The sequence below is a fragment of the Peromyscus californicus genome, unplaced genomic scaffold, assembly GCF_007827085.1.
Source record: "Peromyscus californicus insignis strain IS unplaced genomic scaffold, ASM782708v3 Scaffold_15__1_contigs__length_86483966, whole genome shotgun sequence".
Lineage (NCBI taxonomy): Eukaryota > Metazoa > Chordata > Mammalia > Rodentia > Cricetidae > Peromyscus > Peromyscus californicus.
The window spans coordinates 77395650-77418011 of record NW_026294447.1 but is presented as its reverse complement, the minus strand read 5'-3'; the positions used below and the strand labels follow the sequence as shown (position 1 = coordinate 77418011).

The 22362-nt window shown below is 42.9% G+C and overlaps 1 long non-coding RNA gene across 4 annotated transcripts in view; it reads right to left on the bottom strand.

Annotated features, from left to right (window-relative positions):
• Positions 1-21472, bottom strand: part of LOC128111187 (uncharacterized) — a 129844-nt gene extending 108372 nt beyond the window's left edge. For 2 of the 4 annotated variants that reach the window (XR_008218518.1, XR_008218517.1), the window contains exons 1-2: positions 21203-21472; positions 374-1276 (exon numbers count right to left, since the gene is read on the bottom strand). This is a non-coding gene — a long non-coding RNA (uncharacterized LOC128111187). Of the gene's footprint in view, positions 1-373; positions 1277-1640; positions 2934-21202 lie in introns of those variants that run through there. The other 2 variants (XR_008218520.1, XR_008218519.1) reach the window with 2 other exon arrangements.
• Between the last annotated feature and the right edge of the window lie 890 nt (positions 21473-22362).

The window sequence follows — 22362 nt, the reverse complement described above, 5'->3', positions numbered from 1 at the left end:
GCCCCTTGTCAGCTTGGCACAAAAGCACATCACTGTTGAGCCACTACCTTTGCTTTCTTGTTCATCCTCAAGATCACACATTAACAAAGACATCACAACATAAAACATTTTATAAACTTAAAAGGTCTCATATCCTTTAAAAATTAAAATACTTAAAAATGTAGTCTTTTCAAAAGATCCAAACTCTTTTAAAAATCCATAGTCTTTCCAAATATAATGTCTCGCAACTGTAGGCTCTTATAAAATAAAAATAATAAGTTAAATACTTTCTTACTTCAAGACAGAAGAACCAGGGCACAGTCACAATCAAAGCAAAGCAGAAACCAACTCCAACAGTAAATAACTCAATGCATAATAGCTGAGATCTACTCACGATCTTCTGGACTCTTCCAAAGGGCTCGGGGTCACATCTCTGGCTCTGTCCTCTACAGCGCCACAGCTTGTCTCCCAGGCTCAGGCCTGCTGCCGTTCTTGGTGGTCATCCCATGGTGCTGGCATCTCCAAAATGCTGGGATCTCCCGCTACAACTGGGCTGCACTTTCACCACTAGCCTCTCGGGGGCTCTCTTCGGGGACTCTAGCCCTGCTACACAGTGCCAAGCCTCAGTTGCTCTCCATGGTCCCTTCTTGCCTTCAAAACCAGTACCACCTGGGTGATTCTCACACTACCAAGTTCAGCTGCCAGTAGGAGGTACAATCTTGGCCATTTCTAGGTGCTGACCCTGAGGAAACTCATCCCAGAAGACTTCACTTCAATGATGCTGGTCTCTTCTTAATCACAGCTGATTCTCCGGCCCCAGCATCCATTGTCCCAACAAAGCAAATGTTTTACTTTAGTGTTTCTGCTCTCTTGTTAATCACAGCTGACTCTTCAGCCCCAGATGACCAGATGCCTCAGAGGCTTCATACAAATGGCCCAGTAGAGTCTTTGCTTCTCTCTGATACTTCCCAAGTCAGGCCTCCACCGTCTGCACTGCTCTCAACATTCTTATTTTCCAGGCTCCTACAGACAGGTCACTGAGCTCTTAACACCGAATGACTTTTCTTCCCCAAAGTTCCAAAGTTCTTCTACCATCCTCCCCCAAACAACATGGTCATGTCTGTCACAGCATTACCCCCACGATCCTGGTACCAATTTCTGTCTTCAAGTTTCTATATCTGTCACAGAACACCATGACCAAAGCAACTTGGGGAGGAAAGGGTTCATTTGGCTTATGATTCCTCATCACTGTTCATCTTGAAGGAAGTCAGGACAGGAACTCAACCCGGGCAGGAACCTGGAGGCAGGAGATGATATAATGGGCATGGAGAAGTGCTGCTTACTGGCTTGTTCCTCATGGTTTGCTTAGTCGCCTTCTTATAGAACTCAGGACCACCATCTGAGGTATGGCACCATCCACAATGTGCTGGGCTCTTTTCTACCTAACACTAATTAAGAAAATGCCCTACCAGCTTGCCTAAAGCCCAATCTTATATACACATTTTCTTAATTGCTGTTCTCTCCTCTCAGATGATTTCAGCTTGTGTCAAGTTGACATAAAACTAGCCAGCACATCCTCTTTATCATTTCTCCCATGGCCCACCCAAGCAAGTCTCCCAAGAGCTTCCTCTCCCTTCTACCCTCCCTCTTGTCAGACTTACCAGTGCTACCTGGAGGAACTTTCTAGAAGAAAGTTGATCACTTCATTCATTCTTCGTGATTCCCTGGTGCCTTTCTGATAAAGTCAAAACCTTTAGCATAACATTCTAGGATCATCACAACCAAGTCTTAAACAAACCTCACTGTCCACTATTGATAGACCTAACATCAAGCACAAGGCATACACTTCCATCCTTGAGTCTCTATCATGCTATTCCCCTAATAGCTTGACCCTTCTTTCTTAAATGATCTTCTGCTAGTCTTTGAGGATCTGTTGCAAATACCACCACTACAACCTGCCATGCTGCTTTGCCCAAGCCCTGAGCTAGCCCCGCCCCTTTCTGGACCCTCGTGTCTCAAGTCCACCCACACTAAGCACAGGGCCTTGCCATTGCTGATTGGCCAGGCTTGCTTTGCCCTTGCTAGCCTCTTGAAAACAGCATCAAGTGTTCCTCTTTTACATCCACAGCCCCATTACAGGGCTTAGCTCTGAGAATGCTCTTAGTGCTGCTGATTAAGTGAACAGATCATCTTGCTCACACAGTGTTAATTTGCATTTACTCTGAATCATACACTGTAGAGCTGGAAAAATAATAAGAAATATCTTTTCTAGCATGCTCATTTTGCAAGTAAAGAAATTTCAGCCCATAAGGATTTAAACTAATTTGCTCGGGATCATAAGGAAGCACAGAGGGTCACTGACCCCTGGTCATCTGATTCAGACTATCTTTCACCTTATGATACATGTGGAGTCATGATACTGGGGCAGAGGAGATGGTTCAGTTGGTGTGGTGGTTTGAATAAGAATGGTCCCCATAGGCTCATATATTTGAATGCTTGGTCACCGGGGAGTGGCGCTCTTTGATGGGATTAGAAGGATTAGGAAGTGTGCCCTTGTTGGAGTAGGTGTGGCCTTGTTGGAGGAAGTGTGTCACTAGGGTGGGCTTTGAGGTTTCAAAAGGCCATGCTAGGCCCATTTCTCTCTGTCTTTCTCTTTGCCTGCAGATCAGGATGTAGCTCTCAGCTACTTCTCCAGCACTATGCCACCATGCTCCCTGCCGTGATGATAATGGACTAAGTCTCTGAAACTGTAAGCAAGTCCCCAACGAAATGCTTTTTTTAAAAAAATAAGAGTTGCCTTTGTCATAGTGTCTCTTCACAGCCATAGAACAGAGATTACATGTTGGTAAAGTACCTGATGCACAAGCCTAAACACCAGGGTCCCCAGCACCCATGTGAAGAAAAAAAATGCATCATGGTCATGTGTACCTGTAACCTCCACACTGGGAGGCAGAGACACATGGAACCCAGAGTTCACCGGCCAGAAAATATAGCCAAATTGTGAACACTAGTTCAATTTGAGATGGAAAACAATTGAAGAAGACAATGGTGACCACACACACACACACACACACACACACACACACACACACACACACACGCCACGCGCGCCTTCACAATACCGAAGGACAGAAGTGCTTGGGGTCATGAGTCTGGAAAAAATGAAAAGAGCTACTTCTTTGTCCTGAGTGTCCTCTAGGGCTTCCTGCTTCATTTGCATTCAAGTCTGCCTGCCTTAACCATGTGGCATTTGTAGATTGTGGCTCTGTTTCGCAACTCTGCACTTGACTCTAGATGTCACTTTGAAGGGCTTTTTAGGGAGCTGATTTAGTTGGTTTAAAATTTTAAAAATTCCAGAACCACCGATGCCTTGAGAATTCCTTTCTCAAGATACCGTATATTCAAAGAGTTGAGTGAAATGATCTTGGACACTAATGTCTTCTGATAACCAAGATCAAACTATAATATTCCCAACTTCTGAGATAATATAGACAGGCGCCAATGTCTGGCACTTTCATTCAGACTTTGGTCTCACAATGTGATGCTTAGGATAATTTTTACTTCTTAAAGGGGAAACTGAAAGATGGCAATAGCGATCATCTTAGTAATAACAGACTTGTAGTGATGAAAACGAGACATGCAGATTCTCCTAGGTTTCATTTGTCTACAACACCCCGGAACAAAAGGAAACACTGTCTTCATAGGGGAAAAACCTGAATGAGCTCATACTTATCTCTGTGAGCCTTGCAAGGTAGTGTGCCCTTTCAGCTCATCATGCCCCCCACCCCCGCCATTCCCTGACTGATGTCCCCACCAGCATCAGTTTGCATTCTTTTACAGAAAGCCGGTGTCTTTAAGAGGTTCCAAGAATTTTGTTCAAGGAAATACACAACAAAGATTTTTCAGTCACTTGCCACAGACAAGGAAATGGCCACTTTAGCAAAAGTGAGTAGCGTTTAGTGGTGCGTTCGTGCACTAATGCATGCACAGCCTGCAACAGAGGAGGAGGAGGAGGAGGAGGAGGGTATCTTTGTGCTGCTTCGAATACACTCCATTTCTACTCCTTTGTCCTGCTGATGGCTCAAACAGGCTTCCGCAGTCACATTACTGTCATTTTGTGCTATCTCAAAGTTAAATCATAATGAGCCCTGAGATTGTTAGTTGTTTCTCTCTTGTTTCTGCAGAAATGAAGGTTCCTTTTTCATTTTGCAGGTTCAGAGCCTCCAAGCTTCTATGATTGCCTCTCACGCCTTCTCTCTTCCTTTATTCTCTCCTCTTCTTTGGCTCAAAAAGCAAACTCATTACCAAACCAAATGTGTAAGCCTCCCACACAGAATCTGGGGGAGAAATATATCCCATTTAATACAGGGAAGCCATTTCAGAGGTTAGCTGCGGTCCATGGCTTCGCTGGCTTGTGGGGTGTGCCAAATGTGACCATCACTGAATTCAGAACTGCCTCACTGGGACTAAACAAAGTCACTGACATAGAAAAGCAGCTACTCCTGCCACAAATAACTTACAATTTAATAATTAAAACAACAGTGAGGATGATAAACAAATAAGCAGTGTGTTCCAGACCCCATCCCATCACACACACACAGACAATGGTTCTTCATGAAACACCAGGCAATTTTGCAAGCATGGTTCTCTTTGCAGGCAATATATTTTCCCGGCCTCTCAGCTTTAAAAACACAACCTTTAAAGCCTTCCTTTGCTTAGCCAGATAGAACTGGCTCTGCTTGCTAAGTATTCCCAATGTCACCTTTATAAGTAAACAATGTGTTGTTATTTCTTGTTGGAATATGCATTTTTGGAAGGCAAAACTTTGATATTAAATCTCTTGGCATCTCTATAACCAATTTCTTACTAAAGACTCAATAACTGAAAGTTATAATAAAATCAATCTCTCTTACTCTAATGGTTTTGCCATTCAAAGTGGCATCTGACATGGGGTTCTATGTAACCAATCAATGTCTGGGACTTGTTTTAAATGGATCTCTTACATGGACACACATGCATGCACATAATTGTTGATGTTGAGGATTTTTTGAGATAAGGTCTCATGTGGTCCAAATTTACTTACTAATACAGTTCAAGATGGGCTTGAACTCCTGCCTCTGCATCCCAAGTGCTAGGATTGCAGGGGCAGGGGGCACCACATCCTGCTCCCTCACACTTAATGATTATTTACAATAACCTGAAACCTATTTTTCTTTATCACTCCACTGATACAACAGAAATTAACTGCATCAGTCACTTAAAATTTGAAGTCATTCACGCATCTGAAAAGCATTGCAACCAACTATTATTTCTTCAGGTTTACCCAACAAGGAGAGTATTATATTAAGACAAAATTTTAAGCCGGGCAGTGTGTGGTGCACGCCTTTAATCCCAGCACTCAGGAGGCAGAGGCAGGTGGATCTCTGTGAGTTCGAGACCAGCCTGGGCTACAGAGTGAGTCCCAAGAAAGGCTACAAAGCTACACAGAGAAATCTTGTCTCAAAAAAAAAAAGGATAAAATTTTAAACAAACAATTAATGAAAAGTATCAGTTGTATTGAGGATAAAGCAAAAATTAAAATATTTTCCAATAATTACAATAAAAAGACAAATGCTTCAAGATAAAAAGGAACACACAGAATGTGTTCTTTCTCAGTTCCCAGACACGGGAGCTGAATAACAGAAGCAGTTGATAGTGTTTCCCATTTAGAATGGCTAAGAACCTAAAAATGTTCTTTAATTAGTTTTTCTTCCTAATTCTGGATGGCAGGACCATATGGTTACCCATTCATTTTAAAGATGAAGAAAATAAACCACAGAGGGTTAAACGATTTGCTGAAATTACCCAAATCACCACCTTCTGCCAGTAGAAACAGTAGTAATCATCTATTAGCATGTTACCAAGTGGCAGGCAGAATGGTGGGCATGTGTATGAATTACCTCACTCACTCTTCATGTTAGCACCATCAGAGTGCTGTTCTCTCAACCCCAATGTTGTTTTTTTTTACATTTTAACATCTCTAACATTGATTAGTTTCACAATCAATGGGTTATCATTTTAATTGTCAGCAATTTTTCTGCCTTAGTTGTACATAAAATAATGGTGACATTCTAGATCCCAGGAGATTCAGAACTAACTGCAGTTTTGCAGGTAAGATAATGGAAGGTTGAAGAAGTAAAGTAGGGGTGGGAGAGACGCCTCAGTCAATAAAGTGCCTCCCATGCAAGTCTGAGGACTTGAGTTTGTGTCCTCAGCACTGATGTAAAAAGCCAGGTGCAGTGATGCATGACTGTAATCCCAGCTCTGGGGACCGGAGACAGGGAACTCTCTAGAGCGTGATGGTCGGACAGCTTGGAAAATCAGCAAAGTCTAGCTCTAGTGAGAGTCCCTGACTCAAAAACAAGGTGGAGAGCTATTGAGGAAGGTACCCAAAATTGATGGCCACGTGTTCCCATGTTTAGGTACATATTACATATGTATTTACAGACACATGAACATGTGCACACACACATGCACACACAAGCATGCACGCACACAAGCATGCACATGCCTATCTAGGGTTAGTCCTGGATCTTGTGAGTGGTGGAACAAGATTTGAACCTGGGCAGCTTGACTGTAAACCCATGCACTCAGCTCTCTGTAGAAACATCTATCATAGATACTCTGCTAACAACTCGCTCAACACGTGTCACTTGGTGTCCTGCAGTGACACAACACAGAAGGAAAGGCATATGGGAACTTCATGTTCTGGCTAGAGTGCAGTTGGTTGCCGCACTTCTCAGCATTTTCATGAGTCACACCCTTGCTCCCATCGTCCAGTTCTGCATCTCCCTTCTGCAACGAAGACAAGCCAAGCTCTACCTCCGATCGCGTCATAACCTTCTGTGAATTCTCTCTCTTAACACAGAGCAACGCCTGGTCTCCAAACCCCAGAAACCCTTCTAAGACCATCATAAAGTTTCCATTGCTGGTGGTGCTTTGGAAAACGAACTTGGCAAGGCTTAGAAACTTGATAATAACAAAGTAGACATGTGTTTTTCATTAACAGAAGTCAGAATGAGTTGTGTGAGGGAATTGGAATACGCTAGCCGGCTAGGATAGGGAAGTCGTTGATTTCCAGCAGCAGTGTGACTAATTAGGTTTGCTTTTGTGAAGGAATTGTTTTGTATTGATTCATTTATGTCTGATGTAACTCAGCAGTCCTTTCCCTGCCTGGGAAGCCTGCCCAGACTGGTAAGGGGAAAGGAGCTGACGGGCCCTTTAAGACTATATGTACCTTTTGGCGAAATCAAGAGTGCAGGGCCAGAATGAGCAGATCACCTATACCTGTGCCCACTCCCTGCTCAGACACAGACTAACTATAGAGGGTATTCCTATATACCTATATCCTTCTGCTGGCCACAGTCAGAAGGCCTGAAAAATCAGAGACTTTAAGCTGCCTTACAAGTGTTATAATTCACTTTTCAGCTTCATCCTAAAGAAGAGGAGTTAGGGGTTTTTTTTTTTAACCTCCATCAGCCCATGGAGTACCCATACAACAGAGGGTCTCAAACCCTGAGCTACAGACAGCTGTGTTTTTCTGATTTGATAAACTGAACCAAACAGGGCCCCATATTACTCTTTATGATGAGAAAAGCTCCCTCCTCCCCTGCATGCAAATCTTCACTAGCATCCCATCACAGCTAGTAGAATCTCTTCAATGGCAGGACTAAACTCACCAAGTCAAAAATCATGCCAACGCAGCTTTCAGAACAACTCTAATGATGAGTCTTCTCGGGGTACTGTGTTGAGAATCGGCAGGGATGAGTTTCAAATACGCTTTTGTGACTAATTAGCTCGGCCCAAGGGTCAAGTGAATGAACTTCTGAGTCTGTGTGCAAGTTGGTATTGGTAAACCTACCACCTCTAGAGTTCTTGCAGCATCCTTTTTCCAAGAGGCTAGTGGTTTGTAGTGTTATTCATATACTTTATCCAAAACCTTTATTTTCAGTACATACCAGTTATCAGTACATGGACAACAGCCTGAAGTCTTGAAGCTGTGAGTAGCATTTATTTCTGACTGAAGCTAGCTCAGAGAGACTTAACGATCAGTCCAAAACCAACCACAAACACTCACTCAAGTATGTACCATACACTTGCATATAAACCATAGACACTCACTCAAGTATGTACCATACACTTGCATATAAACCATAGACACTCACTCAAGTATGTACCATACACTTGCATATAAACCACAGACACTCACTCAAGTATGTACCATACACTTGCATATAAACCATAGACACTCACTCAAGTATGTACCATACACTTGCATATAAACCACAGACACTCACTCAAGTATGTACCATACACTTGCATATAAACCATAGACACTCACTCAAGTATGTACCATACACTTGCATATAAACCATAGACACTCACTCAAGTATGTACCATACACTTGCATATAAACCATAGACACTCACTCAAGTATGTACCATACACTTGCATATAAACCATAGACACTCACTCAAGTATGTACCATATACTTGCATATAAACCATAGACACTCACTCAAGTATGTACCATACACTTGCATATAAACCATAGACACTCACTCAAGTATGTACCATACACTTGCATATAAACCATAGACACTCAAGCATGTGCCCCAATTCCAAACTCTTTCCTTTGTCACTGTGCTACTTACTGAGGGCTAGGGACCAGGAAGGAAAGAATTTCTAAAAATGGCAGATCCCTGGAGAAGGAGACCAGAAACCCTGCCTAGACACTCTGCGGGATTCACAGAGTAACGAGCAGAGATGGAAAACAAAGCTTTAGTGCCAAAGTCCATGGCAGAACAGAGGCTGCCTCAGGAGGGTGACCTGGACATGGAACGTCCAAAGATGGGCAACTGGAACATAGGAAAAGTTGCAAGTCCGGGATCCAGTGATCACAAGGGAATAAATTTCATCTCAGCACCCCCTGAGCAGCCTTAAACCCCCAAACAGGAAGTACTTTGTCATCTCAGTGAATACTGCTTGGTCCTCAGACGGCTACAGTTTCAAATAAGGCTTCATATCAATTAAGGTCTCTTTACAATCAAAACTGCCTATTGTTCATTTAAGCAATAACACAGAAACTTTAGGAAGGATTGAGGGCATTTCATCAGAGTTGAAGAAAAAAAATGAGATTTTTCTGCTTAAAGCATTCGGAAACAAGGTCAGCTCAAGCGATCTCCAAAGCAAGACTAATGAACAGCCGCTGAAGGTCATTCCCCCAACCACTTTCCATCCTGGGGTCAATCTGTATAAAATGTCTATTCCCAGTGAGAGGAACTGATTAGCCTGGCACATGTGAGCAGTAGGAGAGGCCATGGCCCTTCAGGTGGAAGTCTCTCAGGGAGATGCATTGCACTATGGGAGAAGTTGTTGTTACCAGCAGAAGGGAATGACTGGGCCAGGCCAATGGCAGCATCCCAGACCAAGTATAGGAGGATTAAGAAGGAAACATTAGACCTTTGTAAGAGCTGCATCTGGGAACCTCCTGGGAGCTGCAGGTTGTTCAGAGATGGAAGAGAATCCATGGAAGTCAACCAGTGCTCAGGAATGGGAGAAACTCTTGAATCAGACACAGCTGAAATAGTAGACCCATTCAACAGGGTGATGAACATCACCTTATCGAGAATCATCATGAAGAGTCTGCTTGTGGTTAGGGGCCCATCCACAAGCTGGCTAACAAGCCTGGAGGGGAGAGATGTAAGGAGGAGAGACTGTTCAGGAGTTTGGAAAATGGAAAATAATGTTGCTAATGATAAGATAGAGAAAGCTAAAACAACTAGCTTTGACTCTGGAGAAAAGGGCAAGAACTATCTCCAGAAGGTTCAATCACGTACCAATGCACACATGCACATATGTGCAGACTGGTGGGAGGTGAGAGAGCATGCGCCCTGAGAAGAAACAGAGGAATGAATGTGATTGTGCTCAGTTTCCCCCACTGCACCTCAAGGACTTGGCCTTTAAGCTTTCCTCTCTCACAGTCCTCTCACACATTAACAAACTGATTCACAATGTGTTATGCTTTCACATTTTAAGACCTATTATCTTTTATTCCAACTGTGGAATAAAATATTTTATTGCTAAAGTGTAGTGAAAAGAGCATTTAATTTGGTGTCAGGAGGCTTGGGCTTATGAATGTCGGCTGGATAATCATGTCTATATCGGCCCCCTCTTCCCAGACATTACTGCGGGGTGGGCTGCAGAGTGTTAGTCAGCCCCCCTCTCCTCAGCCATGGCCCTCCGCCAGGTTCAGAGCTCTTCCCAAGCTGCCCTACTTTGGAGATAAATTGCATCCATCTTCCTGGACCAGCCCGAGTGAAGGCAGGGAGGCACAGAGGAAAGGATTTGATTGACTGGTACAAATCTCACCTCTACCACTGATGAACAAGAAAGCCTTGGGGGAAAAATCGCTTTTCTTCTCGGATGGTCTGTTGCACAATCCGTAAGATGGAGATAACCAGGCCTCCCTTTCAGGAATCCCAAGAGATGGTCTATGTAGAAATACCCACATGGGCATCTGATAGCTTTTATTATCTCTTCCGGAATATTCTCTGGGCCAACCCTTTTCATAGCAATCCCTCCTCTCCGGACCTTTGTGTGGATTCTCTGTATCAGTTAGATAGTTGTCAAGGGCTCTGGGCTGCTTAAATGCTATCATTCTTCTACCATCTCTATCAAAACTCCGTTGTCAATGTAGTGTCTAAAAGATTCTCTGACGGTGTGCAGTTTGTTTCTTATCCCACCACAGAAACGCCTCCGTTATTGTGTCCCATTACTTAGCAGCATGAGTAAGATGTTCAAAAGAGATCATTTCAAGTAAAAAGTTTATAACTCTACTTGATACTTCCAATCTGTACTTCTTTTAAATTTTCCTTTTCAATTGAACTCAGATGCAGTTTCATGCCATTAGGGCTTTTCCTTGGTGAACTTTGAAATAAGCGTTTCTTTCCGTGCCTCGCAGTCGACCATGTCTCTTTTCGGCCACCTCAGCCGCAGCCTGGCAGTCCTTGTCCTAGAAGCACAGTGATGGCCAATGCTGGAGAAACAAAGAAGTGGGCAGCAAGAAGAGCACGGTTTTGTGAGAAATCCTGCCCACCCCTGCCCTTCACACTCTCCGAGCACCACAGGCCTCTAAAGAGTTACTGAATTTGTATTTTGTTTCAGCCAACTTCAGCAAAACTTAAGCAGCTGCTGCCCCCTCTGAGTTATAACTGAACTAAACTAAATAAATCAAAGAGTAAGCAAGTTCAGAGTCCTAATATCAGCTCATCAAGCTCAGGCCAGAGACGGAATCTGGATTTGATGGTAGAGGTGAAAGGGCATGGTCGATGGTTTCCCTGGGTGGAAGAGACATTAAGTCTAAAGGCTGCTTCTGCCGAGTATGCATATTTTGGGGTGGCTGGAAACAAAGCCCTAATAATTGAAAAAGATCAAAGAACTCATTAAAGGACTGCTCATCAAAGCTGCTAGAAGCCATGTCCTCTGTCCACACCCAGGAGAATCCACACAGATGGAAACAGAATTTCCCCCTGCTTGTTGGAGTAAGCCAAGTAATACACAAAGGAGGAATGGGGGGGGGTGAATGAGAGGAAAACTGGGGTCCCCGAGTACTCAGGGCCTTCCTTCTAAGACTCAAGAAAAATCTTGCCTCCTTCTTCCGTTTTCTTTCATCACAAGTCTCCAACTAGTGCCAAAAATAGGTTCACTCTTCTTACTCCTTATAAAAGGCAACACACTGAATGCTAGCAATGATATTACACAATGTATAATTAGATCTGATCTCCACTCACATTCACAAGTGACAAACCATGGAGCTATAAATGAAAGGAAAAACAGGAAGGCTTCAGGAGTGAGCGCACGCCAGTCATTTTACACATTTTCTTGTAGAGTGCTTTCTCCTACAGAGCTGTAGGGAAGTAGTGAGGTTTATATAAAGACTGCCTTGTGGGTACTAGGTGCTCCAAGTAGAGTAGTAGAAGAAGAACTTGACTTTGTTTTACCTGCTTTGGAATGGCAGATGAACACCCAGGAGTGTTTTCATGGATGACAGAAACATGGCAGGGACAAAGCCATGTAGGGTTGTCTTTAGAAAAAAGAGCACACGGGGCCAAGTACACAGTCAGAGAAGGGTCGGCATTGCAATTAAGGTGCATGCAATTAAAAATCTTTGTTCGCACGCTCTCCAAGGCCGAGAGCCAGGCAGAAAGGAATAATAAACGTTTGTCTCAAACAGAACTTAGTATGACAACAAATAATGACTTCTGTAGACTCAAGGTTATGAGCCCAGATCTATTTTGCAATAAGGACATTGCCAAACATTGCCAAGTCCTTGCCAGAGTAATCTTCTCTTACTTACGAAAACATTTCAGAAATAGGATGTCTTTCTGCAGTTCTGTTTCCCAGTGGTTTGCATAGAATGAAATCAAATGTAGCAGAATTTGAAAGAACCAAAAATCATACAGTCCAATTAGGTTCTCAAAGGAGAACTGAGTTCTCTCTAGTGATATCTTTTCATTAAGAAACTGGATCCTCATTTCTTATAATATTTGGGACTTGGCTACAATTAGCTTTATGCTTCCTAATTGGTTTGAGACCTTTTTCCAGGAAGTAACACTTGAATGCAAAATTAGGATGAGATCTTATAGGCAGGACAGTCACAGCAGAAAGACTGTTCCAGGAGTGATCCCTCCAGGGGCTGAATCCACACACTTGAGCACAACAGTTGAGAAATGTCCTCAACAGACTTGCTATGAAAGTGCCACGAGGGGTGGGGAGGGGATGTCACTGACTATAAGATGTGGCTTTTACTTTGATTTCTTAGGAAAATAGTACATGCCCTTTCTGCTTCCTGCTGAGAGCGAATTACTCTTGCCTGCGCTCAAGCAGAGAGAGACTGGCTGGGCTGGGAGCACTCAGCTACAGCCTATTACACTGAAGTTGCCTTTAAAGTTGGTTAATGACAAGGAAAACTCCATGTTTCCATCTATCTATGTATCTAAACCCAGATGAAGAAGGGGGGTGATGCCTTCATCTTACAAATTTGAACATTATTGACTTGACAGCTATAAATGCTTGAAGATATTGAGATAAAAACAAAACCTGACTTGAGAAATGATGAAGTTTATAGTCTATGAGAGTTTCAATGTATGTGCAAATGCTCAGACACTCACAAACAAGACAACTTTCCTGGAGGTCAAACTGCACACAGCATTGCTAGGCAGAGAAGTCAGCTTCCCTCTCCTCCTCCTCTCCATGGTCATTGGTTTTTGACATTTACATAGCACTGCACTTTATAAGCATTGCTATCAGCTGGTTTTGGAAGTAACCTTCCTTGAGAGATTGGACCAAAGGCTGTCAGTTTGCAAATGAGACACAGAGAGGTTAAAATCATTTACTCAGCATCTCAAATCAAGAAACATTATATGAGGACTACACCTTTTAATCAAGAATTGAAAATAAAATAGCTCACCATCCTGTTGCCAAGACTCTTGGGAATCAGTCAGATCCTATCTAGCAGGAAAATTTCAGACCAAATCTGGAGGAACTTTCTCACTCAGTTCTTGATACCTTTCTCCTTATTCATTACTGTATTCATCTAAGTACTTCTAAGATGAATGTTGAGATTCACAATAACATTAATATAAGGAAAGCACACATTTGAAATGCTTATATCTTGGCCTTAGAAAGCCTGCTTTTGCTGTTTATAGTCTTAATATTCAAAGGCCATACCCATGTCTTGATTGTCCAACTCAACTGACTTCATATTTTGAACTGCTTAGTTATTCTAGGTGAGTGAAAGATTCAAAACCATCATGCTGTTTTAAAACAGACAAAGGAAAAAATCCAGCTTATAATAACTTAGTCTTAGCCTTTAATTAAAAAAAAACAGAAAAAGAATTTTAAAAAATGCAAACTTAAGCCGGGCGGTGGTGGCGCACGCCTTTAATCCCAGCACTCCGGAGGCAGAGCCAGGCGGATCTCTGTGAGTTCGAGGCCAGCCTGGGCTACCAAGTGAGTTCCAGGCGAGGCGCAAAGCTACACAGAGAAACCCTGTCTTGAAAAACCAAAAAAAAAAAAAAAATGCAAACTTAGAATCAGGTGTCAAGATTCATCAGCTGTAACACACCATACAAAAAAAGGTTTGTTGATGTGAATGATGAAGGTAGTAATGGTGAAACCTTTGCTATCTACTCAGAAGAGCATCAAGCTTCACTTGCAGTCCTTGATTTCCAATGACATTGACATAGTAAACCTTAACTAATCCTAAATCAGTTTTGGAAACATTAGAGAAACCATATGGCTGGTTGCCTTGTCTGGATGTCTGTTTCTGACTAGAAATACACTGACCACAAAGTTTATCTATTTGCAGGAAGATTCAGAATGCTGTGAAGTCTAATTGGAAATGACCTGGGACTAACTTGTTCTTTTCTCAAGCAAAGGACACCGTAAACATCTGCTTCCTTTTCAAAATCAGAACATCCAATAGCCTGTGGTGATTTCAGCCAGGTACAAAATGTGAACATTTTGACTCAGATGGTAACTCATTAAAGATGTCTTATCTGAAATTCAGCAGCAATCATAAAAATGAGGACCAACTCACGTACCTCAAGCCTGGCGGGGACTAGACAACAAGCTGCAAATAGCTCTCTACTTCATGCTGTTCTATGAGTAACCACCCGGAAAACCCAAGCCAACCAAAAGTGGCACAAAGGACACCTTGACCCTATCTGGAAGCCCTTCTTTCTTTGGTGAAACCCATGCCACTGTCGTCTTCAAGGATGTATTTCCTTCACGTGTGCTCTGGCTTGTGTTATCTAACTCAAGTCAGTGACTAAGCAACTGACTGTCATCAGCCAGCCACTCCTGAGACATGGGGAAGGCTGTGCAGAATAGTAAAGGAGTGGTGGACTCAGGAGCCAGGCTGCCTGGGTCCAATTTCAGTTCATTATGATTGCAGGCACTGTCCCTGTATGCAGAAGTGGAATGGCCCTGTTCCCATGGAACTTTCATTCTATTGGGGGAGGGTTAAAAACAAGAAATAAATAAATGTGTCAAGTGGTGCTTAGTAGTATAAAGAAAATTAAAGCAGGCTTGGGAGCGAAGCAGGATGGAGGTGGGCTAGGCTGCCATGTTATAGAGCATGGTTTGTGGGCCTTTCCCATGACATAGCATTTTAGTTGGAGCACAAGCCATTTAGATGTGGAGGAATAGCATGTCCCAAGCAAAATCTAGGAGACTGGAGAAAGTTTGATGCATTCTAGGGAGAACCAAGAAGCCACTGGGCTTGTAGCAGTGGGAGAAGGGGACTATGGTGGTCCTGAGATTAAGGAAGTAACAGAGGGCCAGATGGTGTGGAACTCCACAGGCAACAGTGAGCATCTATGAATTTTGCATTTGCTTAGAGTGAGAAGAGATTCTAGGCATTTGTGCAAAGGCATGACAGATGCTGATCTATATTTTTAAAGGATTTTTCTATGGAGCGTGTATCGGGGATAGGACTGATGGCAGAAGCATGAAGAACAACTCAGAAGTTAATGAGTCCAAATGAGGGATGGTGACAGCTCGGATAAGTAAGGGACCTGTCGAGGTGTCAAAAGAAACAATTGTGACTATGGAAAAGATGCTGTCTTGGGAGTTTGCTAATGTACTACATGTGTGGCAACAAAGAGAAACAGCCACAAAGATGACCACAGCAATTAGAACAGTGATGATGGTGGCATCATTGTCTGGTGGGTAATTGCACAGGAAAGGAAAATCAGAAAGGGTAGGTTTAGGAAAGAAACTGGGGGGTAAAGTAGAGATGCAATTCTTTCAGGGCTACTAGGTTGGAACTATGCACATGGAACAGTAGATGGAGGGTGTTTTGGGGTCAGAGGAGGTGAGATTCTTTTTTTGTTCTTTTTCTTGAGATAGTGATTATCAGTTAAATGACTAAAATAGCATCCTGTCCCTGGAGTAGCTGGAACTCAGCACCAAGAAGCTAGTTCTCTGTTGCTATACGAATACAGCAGCCAGGTAAGAATGGGGGAGCCACAGTGGCTCTCAGAGCAAAGTCTCCAAAGTACAATGAAAACTAAGATATGTTCTCCAGAAAGCACCATAGTCCTGGCATGGAAAGTACAGATAATATTCGCTGCCATGAAGGCATCTGGTGAGCTATATGTCTGAGCATGAGAATGCTACTCCCTTTAACTTAAGCAATGGCTTCTGCCCTTTTAGCAGCCAAGGACCTTGTTTCTTGAAAGAAACACACAGCATGAAAATGGCATTACACATGTCTGTTCTGCTCAGGTGACTTGGGTCTCAGAAACACAGCACTAGATGGTAGGCCTGTCCTCGGAGTATACAGTGGCAGAAAGAGAGAATAAAACCTACGTGGAGGGGTGGCTGCACACAACTCAAAGTCCAAGAGGTAATCAGCAGCAGGGCTGACAGCCAGACAGGTCTGTGAGTCATGGACGTGTGCTCCAGCAGCTTCAGATGAGAAACATCAACATGACCTGGGCTGACGAGAACCACTCAGTGCAATGTACCTGTCCCTGTACCCTCCCAGCAGCAGATCCCATCCGTGCTGAGAACACAGCTCAGGAAGTCGAAGACACAGGAGAGTTCAGCATCCTGAAGCCAAGTGCATGCTTTATTAATGGTTTAATTACTTTGACAAATAATGATCTATACACTATCTTTTTGACACTTTCTTGGGAGTTGAAAATTCTAAGCCACACTATCCCTGATGTCAATTTTAATATTATCTGCACAAAAGCTAAATAATTTAAACTTTGGAGAAGTTAGTAGCAGGCCAATGTTCATTTTATTAATTCTTCCACAGAATCCTGGGGGACGTCCTCTGTTTCTCCATGTGTTAGTCTATCCAGCTTTAAATATATCAATTACCAGTCTGTTTTGTTATTTTACAGAATGTCTGTTTACTGTGTCACCAATTTGGGCTTTGAACATTTTAAATGTTTTATACTTTCCTACAGGAAAGGGGCCAATTTTGTCTTTTATACCTGTTCGCATACCATTTCCCCTTATGGATGTGTTTATAAAGCTTATGATCAACACCAGTATTGAATTTCTTTGAAAGATGGTACGTTGCAACCTGCTTGTATGCAGATGGTAATGGCAGAGTATTTTGTTTTAACAGCCCAGTTGGACTAAGGCAGTCTGCTAAAGAGGGAAGCAGAGACATGACAGGCAGCAAAGATCAGTGCAAATATAAAGGGATTAAGAAATTGGAGGTGAGAGAGAAGCACTGTAGGCATCTGGATACTAAGAAGGATGGAATGGAAAAGTTGGAGTCGTTGCCAGGAAATCAGAAAGTTTACAATTGACAGGACAAAGGGTGCACATTCCATAAGCATTCTCATTGCTTGCTATTATTTCTAGGAGTCAAAAAAATTAGTCTTAGTCCCGCCTAAGAGTAGTACATAGCTGTACCTGAGTGCAGTTCAGAAAATCTTATGTTCTGTGATGGTTAGTATTCATTGTCAACGTGGAAGAATCTAAAATCACCTGAGAGATGGATCTTTGGGAATGCCTGGGCAGAATTATCTTGACTGCCTTGAGGTGAGAAGACTCATCCACTGTGGGTGGCACCATTCCCTGGGTGGGATCCTGGACTGTGTAAATGGAGAAAGGGAACTGAGCAATAGCATGTATCCATTAGTCTCTGTTTCTGACTGGATGCAAGGTGACCAGCTGTTTCAGGCTCCTGGTGCCATGACTTCCCCACCATGGTGGACTGTACTTTTGTCTGGGGGTCACCTGTGACAACCAGGGCTGGCAAGGTAACGATCTGTGTGAGGCAAGAAGGAAATCCAGTTCAACATGACTCAGTAGCTAGTTTTGGTTCAAATGTCTAGAGTCTGATACCAGGAAGTGTATTTCAGCCATACTCAAACACAGCATAATTTTGAGGGGAAAAAAGTTTCCTGATGACAACTCAGTCCTGAGTGTACAACAGAGCTTAAAACATGTTCACGCTGAAACTCTTTACAGAGTACATATGGCCTCTTCCAAATGATGGTTCCGTTGACTCAGAAACAATGTTTAAGATAAGGGTCTAGGTAGAATGGCTGAGGTAAACATGATAGCATGTGGGAGTCCGGATTGGCCTGGCCCTAAGGTGACACTTAGGATATTGTAAAATACAAGTAACATTTCTCATATGGATGAGTTTTATTGATGGAAAAGTAACACTCAAGATCAAGAGGGAAGTCTGGTATAAACAAATATAATTGTCGGGGGGATTTGGGGTGAAAACTGGCCCTACATGTAGCAAAGAATTATCAGGTCACAAACCACCTCCATTCCCAGCATTCTGGGTGGAAAACAAGTACACATTCTTGCCTTTTAAGAGACAGCATGTATATTTAACTTTCCTGGTTTTCCTAGTGCTTATCTGTGTGCACAAGGACCCCGTATCCTCAACACTTTTGAACTTTTATTATGAGCCAGAATAAAACTCTTTCTCCCTTAAGTTTCTTTTGTCAGAATATTTCATCACAGCAACAGGGAAACAAAATAAGACACCCCACCTTCCTTCCACCTCTTCCATTTCCTCTCCCATTCTTTCTCCTCTCCCTCTCCCAACACACACACACACACACACACACACACACACACACACACACACACACACACAATCTGTCTCTCCATCCATATTTCTGAAATGGAATATAACTAGTCACATTTTAAAATTTAACTGAAACAGATAAAAAATAATCTGATCACCTATCCTTCATTGTACAGCAGATGTGGGGGAGAATCAGCATCAAAAGGCATGTCGCTAATAGAAGCTGAGAAGAAGACAAGAACAGCTGTCTTGACATTTAAGGGAGCCTGATGCTGGATGTTTGCAGATTTATGTGTCTGATAAATAATACCAGAATGCCTGTCGAGGACAAATCCAAGTGAAAAATAACCCGTGGGGAAGAGAGGTGTGTGGTTAGTAATCTCAACAGAGGTGGCTAAACTGCCCTGGAACCCAAGATACCAAAAGACTGCTTTTCAACCATGCATGGCAATTAACCCCCTTCCCATTCCGATGTTTTGGCAAAGCTCACACACCTGGCGTTTACAAGCCATGAGGGTTATCAGAGAAGGAAGGTGGGTACTCGGTGGGGCTGCAGTGCTTCCCAATGAAAATAAAAATTGTCCTGCTTTTTTACACGAAAAGTTAACATTTTGATATTTATGTTTAGCAAAAAGAAATGCAAATATTTCATAACCGTATGGAAATGCTATTGTCATTTCAATGTGAAATGTCCTCCATCAGCTCATGTATTTGAACACGTAGTCCTCAGCGGGTGGTGCTGTTGGGGAGGTTAAGGAGCCTTTAGGAGGTGAGCCATGCTGAAGGAAATGCGTCACTGGAGGTTGGCCTTGAGGTTTTGTAGTCGGAGCCTATTTCTCATTCCCTTTCTGCTTCCTGACTACAGATGCAATGTAACCAGCAGTCTCCTAGTCCTACTGCTATGCCTCCCCCCTTCCCCCCTCCCCGGTAACAGATTGTATCCCTTGAACTGTGAGCCAAAGGGAACCTTTCCCCTCTTAAGTTGATTTTTATCAGTGATTTTGTCACGAAATAAGAGAAGTAACTGATACAGAGGCATTCCGCATTACTCTAAACATTCATTTAGTTAACACTAACTAAGAAGCACTAAGGTGCTTCTTATGGGGCAGGCGCTGCTCTAAGCACCTTGCTCCATTCTAAGTCTCCATAAATAGAAGCGCAATCAATCCCAATAATAACCCTAGGAGGAAGGTACTATCATTTTCCCATTTTCAATGGTAATGATGAGGCTGAGTCACAGAAAAGCTATATTAACTTATTAAGATCACATAGCTAATAAGCTGTACAGTCAAACAGTTGGGCTTGAGTGCATGTGCTCAGAGACCAATCCAGGCAACCTTGCAAGGAAAATAAAAATTCAAACAAGATATCATTTTTGTCCAAAGACAAAAACAAACAAACAGAAAACCCTTAAACACTGGTGAATGCTGGTAACATGAATTTCTGGAAGGATGTGAGCAGATGAACAGTCATGCACGTTGTAACACTAGAAAACAACCCATGGTGTTCTCTAAATTGCGTTACACAAAACCTCTGTGCCTGTGCCTATGTGGAACATTCCATCTTGGGAACTCTGATCTACAGGAAAAAGAGAACCAGTATAGAACTTTAAATGAAATCACAGAGGATCTGTAGTGATGCCAAAAATGGAAATTAGAAACAAAATGTCAGCCGGGCAGTGGTGGTGCATGCCTTTAGTCCCAGCACTCAGGAGGCAGAGCCAGGCAGATTTCTGTGAGTTCGAGGCCAGCCTGGGCTACAGAGTGAGTTCCAGGAAAGATGCCGAAGCTACAGAGAGAAACCCTCTCAAAAAACCAAAAAAAAAAAAAAAAAAATGTCCATCATGTCCATCAGGTATTACCTGAGTGTAACTGGTACCTATTGATCTAGAGAAAGTTGCAATAATGTGTAAAGTATACCTCCTCCCTTCTTGGTAATTTTTATTTTACCATATTTAACAATGACCTGAGGAAATAGGATCCAGGAGAGGAAATTTATTAAATACATATGCATATGTGCATTATTTTATTTTTATATAGATGTGTATTGCCTTTACACTTTAAATACCTAATTGAGTTAAACATAATTATGAATGTAAATGTAATAATCAGCCTAGAAAATATGTTTTAGGCTTTCAACTCCACGTAGAAAAGCACGTGAAGAATATAGCTTTTCAAATCAAAAGTGAAAGGTTCATTTATAGTCATGGAGACCTCTTCCGTACAGGCACTGCCTTTTATTGTTTCCTGCAATTACAGATCAAGCATTACTGTTCCTTAATGGGTATTTCTGGCAACAAAACTAAGCAGAAGGAATCCTTTGTTCCTTCTTCATCTAATAGGGTAACTAGCCAGTGGAGGGCAATAGCATTTGAAAAATCAGCACAGACCTACGATCTCTGTGTGTTTCTTCAGCTTCCTACTCATGGAGGGACGGCATGCTGGGAAGGGTGTGTGGGACTGCTGATGTTGGAAGGTTTCAAAACGCTCCTCTTCCTTTGATAAAGAGAGGATCCTACACACGTTTCCCCCCCGCCCCCCTGCACCTCTAAGTCCTTCTCTCCATATGCTATGCTGCGCAAAGCTCAAAGAAGCAAAGTTGAAACCTGCTGCCGCGTGGGAATCGAGGCCGGAGCCTGCCGGCATCCTCTGGTGTCTGCTTGCGTGAAGCGTGCTCACCCTGCAGAGGCGGGCGAAATTTAAAGTGCTGCTGCCATCTTCAGGAGCTCCCCACTGCCGGACTGGAGAACAGTTGCAAGGTGGCTAGACACAGCCTCCGAGCCCTTTCCAGGAACCTGGGGTTGCGGTTAGAAAACAGTAATTTCGAGGGAGGTGATTTCTGATAAAAACTCAAGGCCATCCCCTACTCACGGAGCTTTTAGTGTCTGTTTAAATATTATGGGATGGCAACCTTCTCTCTTTGGGAGGCAATAGGAACTGAAAATTAGTGTTCAAAGTGAGGAACACTATGCCAAGACTTTAAAAACTGATGGGGGCTGAAGGTTCAATTTATAACATGTTGAGTGCCCCTGCAGGCTTTGAAGCCATTGAAATCCTCTTTCTCTAGGAGACACCTGCTCAATTTCCGTGGACAACATTACATTTAGAGAACATTTGGTTGAAAGGAGCCTGTGGGCTCTCTTTTCTACCTGATTGGCTTGTTGACGAGTTTGCTCGTTAATTCTGAGCCTGCCTGCCTGCCTTCCCTGATTGCTCGAGTTCCAGGTAGTTGATAGGAAAGGGAAATGATCTTCTGGTCGTCTCAGCAGGAAACTTACTCCTTTCCCAGGATTGCTACTTCACTGCTTCATGAAGAAAATTAATTAAGCCTAAAACAAAATTTGGTCCACCGTCTTTCTTTTTTTAAAAAGATATATGTACTTATTGTGTGTGTCGGGGTGGGGCGGCATGCGCAAAGGCACTAAGGTGTGTGGTTTATTTGCAGGGGCGTACAGTGGTCAAAAGACAACTTGTGGAGTCAGTTCGCTTCTTCTACCATTTGGGCCCTAGGGATTGGACTCAGGTCATTGGGCTTAGTGGCGAGGACCTTCCCCTGATAAACCATCTCCCTAGGCCCCCACTGTCTGTCTTCACCATGGTGAGAGATGCTAATATTCACAATGTGCAGCAGGAATCTTAAAAAGTGGGAAGACCATGAAACCATGGGCCCTTGGGAGGCAGTAGTTCAGGCTTCGCTTTTAAGTATCTGACTTTACATTTGGTCTTTTTGTTTGCTTGTTCGTCATTGGAAGGAGGTTGAGGTATA